We start from the raw sequence: 7,542 nt of genomic DNA on the forward strand, positions 1-7,542 counted from the left end.
AGTAGGTCTCCGCAGTACGCTATACTCGATATACGCGATTTTTTACAACTGACAGCTTATAGCGTTGCTTTAGTTCTGATTAGTCAATTTTACTTTGTTTTGATAGAATGAAGTTTTAATATGCATTTTTTAACAGAGATATAATGATACAATAGAAGAAATGGAACACTTATTAGTGATTTGAATAGAAAATATGTTAAATAAGCGGTTCCCTCTCAGTGTCAACTATTCAATATGAGGTATAAACGATATGGCAGAGAAAATCTGCAATACACGAAAATTCGATATACGCTATTGCGTTCGGTCCCAAACATTCGCGTACTGCGGGGACCAACTGTATATTTAAAGTATAAAAAGTAGTGTTACTAGCCAGGTCACCTTTTTCTACTTTATCCTTTAATGCTTTACTTATAAAATATAATTGGAGTGAAGTTGGTCTTAGCCTAGTTTAGGCACGTTAAAATTGAATGTTAAAGAGATTTGTACAGAAAAATTCACTAGTTCTTTTCAGTGGTTGAGGTTGAGGTATGTTCGGCATGAGATAAAGTGAAAAGATTACAATTTTATCTGATCATTTCTCTTACTTTCCTTCAAATTGATTCGTCCGCCTGTTTGCTGTTATTGTGGTATACAAAACATGATATTCCTTTGGCAAACAAATAATTGGGGCACATAATAAATCACGCAAACATTTGGCAACGAAACCTGAAATGAAGAAGAAACTTGTCCCCGATCGACCCATGCTACGTAACGAGCGCATGTGAAATTGTGTTGTTTTGTAAATCTCATCCCTCCCTCGCTCGTCCCACGCCCTCACCGAGTGTGCAACATGTTATTCCATCCCGAAATCTCTAATTACCAAAATTCCTCTTCATTCCCTTACGCCGTCATGCACACATGACCACGAGTGCCCTTGGCAAGGCTCGTGTCCTGGCGGACAAGCGAGCTTCATTTTCCTCGAAGCGGACAGATAAATAAAAATCATCAAGCCCACACGGTGCTACTGCTTGGTGCTGTATCTTTTCCTTTTTTTCCCTCCCACAATCGTCACCCATTCGGCCACCGTTTTGTCACACAAGTACCAGCCTAGGGCTGCCTTTCCTCCCCTTCGCTCGGCCCTCTCCCGCACCGACACAATGGGAAAAACGATACACACTAAAAACAAACTCTCATTAGCGCATGGTCCGTGCTGCGGGAGGAAAAGAATTTCTGCAGAAAAATCCATCCTTTTAAAAGCACAAGTTTGACGAATGGAAGCTTCTTCGGGCGAAGTGCTTTGGATAGTTGGAACGGGATGGGGTGGCATTTAGTGGAGGAAGAAAAAAAAGTCTCAATCTAAGGTTGGTCCGAGCAACGGAAAAAACAGAAAAACACATCATTTTCGCTGAAACCAGCGAGTGAAGGGCATGGGAAGCTGTGGACATTTTCTCTCTTTCTTTCTCATTCTTTACGTTCGGAACTTGCATTCGGTTTTTCCAAGCATCCCACTCCGCTGGAAGAAGATGAAGGGAAAAAATTAACGTCCGGTGGCGAAAATAATTTTCCCCTACTTTTGTATGTACAATTTTTGCTCATCACTTTTCCAGCTCCACTTTCTCCATCTTCCCAGCGCCAACCCTTGTGCCTTCTGTTCGCGCGGTAGGCCGTTTTTTCCGTTCTTCTCCCCTTTTTTCCACTCGCCTACTTGGGCTTGCAATTTTCACCATCTCCGCAGGCGGGGGTAAGAAATTAAGGAAGCAAGACTTTGTAAGAAGATTTTTGAGGGACACATCTTGGGCAGTATGCGTGTGTGTCTGTGGAAAAGAGATAACGATGTTAAGGATGGAAGCGCGAGGAAGGAACGAGAAATGGAAAACCCGGTGTGTATGGTCATCGAGATACGTATGTAGTCATGTGTGTAGTTTATCTTGCTTTCCTCCTTCGCCCCGACTAGAACGGTAATTTTCCACATCCACTCGCCCCATCATCAATTTCTATAGCGCATTTTCCGATCGCAGCGTCAGCAATGGGATTTTATTTTTTTTTTGAATGTGTTTTCCGATGTTTTTCGGTAGCCAATGAGTTTAAATGGCTCGAACGGAAGCACCGTCGATTCGTACGAAGCCGTAGTAAAATGCGGGGCAACCGAGAAGAGAAAGAGCGAGAGAGAGAGAGAGAGGGAAGGAAAACAAATGGTTGAAAGATTCTCATTTTAGGGTTGCCCATTCAAAAGCATAAAAAGAAAAGGACATTGGGCGCCGGAAAGCAAGAAACTACCGTATCGTAACAAAAGACAAGGGCACGGGAAAAAAAAGAAACCCACCATGGGCACCATGAGAAGGAGGTGGTGTAGGTGGTGGGGGAGTGGAAGGAAAAGAAAATCGAAAGAAATGGGATAAAATTAATAACGCGATAAAGGAACAATAACAGCGCAACGGCGATGCTGACGCACACGGCGAGACGTAAGTCGAACCATCGGACCATTGCTGCCTCGACTCGGGACCGGTAAGCGTGGAAAGCGTGGAAAATGAGCACCAAGTCCAAGGGACCGATTCGTCGGGAGCGCGAGTGGGAAAGCGAACGCCGACCCGAGAAAGGTAGGCTGGCAGAAAGAAGATAAATCTATCGAAGGGTGGTGGTGAGGGGTGGGTTGGCCGGTGGGAGGGGGGGGGGAGGAGGTTTTGGAAGGAAAAGACTCACTGATCCATCTTCGCAGGCGGGAAAACTCATCCTTCTGACCCGGTCGGGTGTGTAAGTGTGTTAGTGAGTCAAAAATAAATAAACAAAACAAAACCCTCCCCCCACCAAACCCCCCAAGCCGCTCAACCGGGTGGGAAAACAGGGACGAGAGTCGAAAAATCACGAGAGGCGCCCGAGAAAACGGTGCCTGTGTCTCGGCTTCTCAGAGTCCGCGTGTCCTCGCGATGGTCAGTTCAAAGACTCTCCCTTTTCATCTCAGGTTTCCGTCGTCCGTCGTCGACGTCGTCGTGGTCGGGGCCAGGTGGGTGGGATGCTGGGACATGGGAATGGGGGGGGTGGAAGAAAACTGTAAAAATGGGAAAAGTTTTTACTTTCGATTTCCACCCGCTTTCGGACGCACTACATGCGCACGTACAGTGGACAACTGGACACGTGCACACACACACACACACCGGTAAGAGGAGGGTGTGTGGAGCGGTTGGTCAAGCCAACGACGTATGTGTATGCGTGTGAGCGATTGAGATCGTTCGTCCTTGCCGTTCGGTGTTTCCGTTCGCGAGACGTCCAGCTCGCCAGAGTGTGTGATGTAATGGCCATTTTCCATCCAAGCATCATGAAAAGGAAGGATAAGAAAGAGAGCGAGAGGGAAAACGAAGGAACGGGAAAGGGAGAACGAGAGCGTGTAGAGGAGTGAGTGAGGCAGCGTTCAGGAAAGGATACATAAACCTCAGTCCGGCCGTTCGTCCGTTTTGAGCTGACCGTTCGAGATAAAAATGGTCGGATGGTGGGGTGGTGTGAGGGGGGAGGATCTGTTTGAACTTTTTTTACCTTCTTTACATCTTATGCTCCCTCTCCCCAAGACGGTACAACTTTACCCTCCCCAGTACCGTGCTCTTCCCTCCGGAATGGCTTTCGGTTCGATGAAATTTGTACTTGTGTTGTGGTTATGGCCCCAATTTAAATGGCCGTAGTGTTGAGTATGTTTAAATGTGCGTGTGTGGGTATGTTTAAAGATAGTTCTGAGGTTTCTTTTATTTGTTTCCTAATTTTTATTTCCAGTAAAACCGAAAATTCCACGTTGGAACTTTAAATGCTCGATGAGGCGAGAAAGCTTGTGAGGGGGAGAGAGGAAGGGTATTGAAGGTGGTCTGCGGAAAGTTGCAAATAAGCGAAAGGTACGATTGAAATGTTTAACCTTGTATGCAATCGGTGTGTGCGAGCGAGAGAACCGACGGACGAGTGAACGATGAGTTATGAGCGTGTCCTTTTTTTTGAGCTTTTCCCTCTCACTTTAAGGGAGTCCTTTTACGTTCTTCCTTCTCACTCTATCTCTCTCTTTCACACACTCATACACAAACACGCTGCCGTTGAATGGGAGATGTAAAGATTTCCCAGCTTCCTTCGATGGACACTACAGTGTATGCATCCCCTTTTATGCTCTGTACGTTGTGTACATACTTTCTTTGTGTTTCTCTTTCTCTCTCGTTCGCTCTTTGCCCATCCTGTTCTCGCTAATTTCGACATCTCCCGCCCTCATTACTTCGCACGATTATACACCGTTCACCGGAGCACGAGGAAGTTGGTCAGTTCGTCCGACCGAGGTGGGAGTGTGTATGGATGTTGAGGATTTTCACTTTCACTCTCTGTTTCTTTTTCCATTTTTTTTTTTTTTTGAGTAAAAGTTTAGTTCCGAAAGGAGGTAGTGTGAGGTTTTTTTTATGTGGGCTGCCACCACCCGTCCTTGCTGCGGCTTGTTATTATTTTTATTTTCTTGGCCAACAATTCGTCACGACAGCTGCGTGTGTTGGTGTTGTTTACACGCACGGCACATTTGCCGGACGCGTGTATGTACTTCAAGTGGAAATTGGGTGTCTGTGTATTGACCGGATTGGAGCGCGGGGGGGACTTATGTGTATCTCGGTTAGTAGCACTTTTTACCCACCGACGGTCCGTGGTGGTGGTCGGAAAATACACGCTCGAGCGAAGGGAAAATGGTCTTCCTTCTCTTTCTTCCTCCCTCCGGAAAGGAAGCTGTCCGAGGGTACATAGATGATTTTGCTGAAATGTTTTTTTGTTCGTTATGTTTCTATTTTTCAACGCCCCAACCGACGTCTGGTGGTTTTCCAGCGAGTGATGGGTTTTCAGCCGGAGGCTGACAGGCTTTCCCGTCGCGTCAGCAGGTATCAAATCAGCAAAAGCGGACCGGACTTTAAAGGAATGCGCCCACATTTTATCGATATTTTTAAAGCCCGCCAGAGGACAGGCTCGGCCGATCTAGCCAGGGTCACTGGTTTAAAGTTGGGAAAGCCCTGATTTTCCCATCAACCCCAGGCGCATGGATTCTTAAAGTGAGGAATGAAATGGGAGAGTGAAAATTTAAAGATTGCAACCAGTTGCGCCCACTCACCAATCGACCTTCTACTTTCGTGTTCAGCTGGCTCCTTGGGATGGGTCACCGTTTTCCACACAGCCACACACCGTTTTCCGCTCCGTCGCACGGATTTAAAATTTACCTTTCATCCACTCCGGCTGCAGGAGTTGGAGCATTGATTTAATTTCCTGCTCACGGCCGGAGCCTTTCGGGAGCACTTAAAGGACTCTCCCCTGCTGCGCGGTTTGGGTGGAACGGAAAGCGCGCCCGGAAAGGCGGAAGTTTTAAAGTTTACCCTCGTAACGTAGGTTGCGCACGCCACGGGGCCATGATTTTTCAGGTCATTATTTAGTGGGTCGGCGGAAGGCATCGTGCGGCGTGTCGTGTTTAAAGTTTGTGAAGGCCTACGTCCTGCTAAACGTTTCGTACTTCACGCTGTGTTTTCGGTGCGTTTCCGGTGAACACGGATCCGGTGTACATTTGAACAATGCGCTCATTGGAACAAATTGCTGGATAAATATTCCTTCTTATTTTGAATTGTTTTATTATCCCTAGGATATTGTGTTGTGAATGTAAACATTATTACTTAAAGAAATAGATATTTACTTAATCTTGTGATTTCTCAAATTCCCCTAATAAAATAAAATTAACCATAAATTTGGATGTAACGTATTAATTATTGATATAAAAAATAGTTATTATAGTAAAACACAAAATGCTGGAAAAATGGCAAAACCTGCGAAAATGTGTTTTTCGGTCAGCGGTTTTTATTTCACATGTATCAGAACAACAGGTAGAAACATATTGTATTTGCAACAATTGTGTAAAAAAGTGTGCACGTTTATGAGTTTTATTCTGTGTTATTATTTATAAATACTCCAGATTAATAAATTAAAATTGGTAAAAACAAAGTATGATGTCCCCCCCCTCTCACGAGTGCGGCGCTGAGCGACTTCGAGCAGAATTCGAGCTGGAAGTGAGCGATATTATTAAATAGCCGCATTGTATGCAAATCTGTGTCTTTGCTGAATCGGTTATTTCTAAATTAGCCGCGCATTCACTGCGCACGCCACTAGATGGCAGAAAACGTATTCTAACCTAGCTTGGCTAACATATTTTATTTGTTTTAAGTTGGGTAAATATGGTATAAGTTTAAATCAAATAAATTTTGATGTTCTTTTTTCAACTCTCAATCCTTTTCATAAATGCCTTAGAATGGTTACATGTGTGTATTATTAGTGTGCAAATTAAAAATGAATACAATCAATCCATGAATGTTTCAATTTTCGTCATAAATTATCGATGAGATTGTATTCCATAAATGTTTTTGTATTATCAATATTTCTTAAAGCCAATATGAATATATTTAAATTCTTTTATATTCTACAATGAAACTCATTACCCAAACTCAAAAGTATTTATAATCTGATTTACAAGGATTCGTTGGTATAGCTGCTATCAGCTTAGCATTTCCTTTCAGCCAGTATTTATCAATCTGACAACGAAAAATTCACATAGTTTATACATTACCCACCATGTTAAGGACTGACAGTAAATTTTGCGTTCAACTCGCGCCATTCCCTAAGAATTGAGGTCGACGAATGTATGAGTCGTGCTTGTGCGCCGCGCGGGCCTATGACTTTCATCTGGTAAAACATGAACGGAAAATGTTGCAAAAAACTTATTGTCATTTAAGATTTGAAATATGATCTCAACTATCTGAAAAGTGTTTGGATTTTGAGGCTCAAAATCTTCATATTGTGAACTTTGTGAAACTTGTGCAGGACCAATCTATTAAATCGAAAAAAAAACAAAAACGTACAAATATTTCGATTGTCAGCCCAGTTATTGTGCAGGTTCCTTGTATATGAACTATTTGCGGATATGAAGCTCATCGGCCATATTACACAAGTAAAATATTGTGTTTTCGTCAAATGTTTTCGGCAATGGTATCAATAATTCATTTACGCCTATCTCAAATTTTTTAGTTGGATCATTCCAAATGTTTTGATGAACATAGATCAGAAAAGTGTGGCATGGTGTTTGCATAACTCCTAATTTACTCCTAAGATTTATTGAATGTCAATATGTAGATCTCGCAAATTCTTGCCATGACTGATCAGCAGATCAAATACAGTTGAACTTGAAATAATTGCTACCCGTGAAAAGCCATCATCTATTTTGACATGGCTTTTTGACCTATACGCAAGAAACTAAACAAATTTTCACATAGCTTTTTACTTTTAGTTTGATGATGTTTTATCTTCACCAGTTTACTGTTGGGATCATATTATACTATAATTGAAGAACACGGAACTGATGTAACGTTTGCATTAAAAAAATAGACAAATTTTCATTTGCGAAAAGAAAAAAGTTAACTAAGCTAAGTGAATGAAGTAAATTTTGTTGTATAGTTTCATCTTTTTAGTACTTTCAAAAAATATTTCGACGCCCACTAAGAAAGCCTTACGGTCCTTGGCTGAAACTTTAGC

The sequence above is a fragment of the Anopheles ziemanni genome, chromosome 3, assembly GCF_943734765.1.
Source record: "Anopheles ziemanni chromosome 3, idAnoZiCoDA_A2_x.2, whole genome shotgun sequence".
Classification (NCBI taxonomy): domain Eukaryota; kingdom Metazoa; phylum Arthropoda; class Insecta; order Diptera; family Culicidae; genus Anopheles; species Anopheles ziemanni.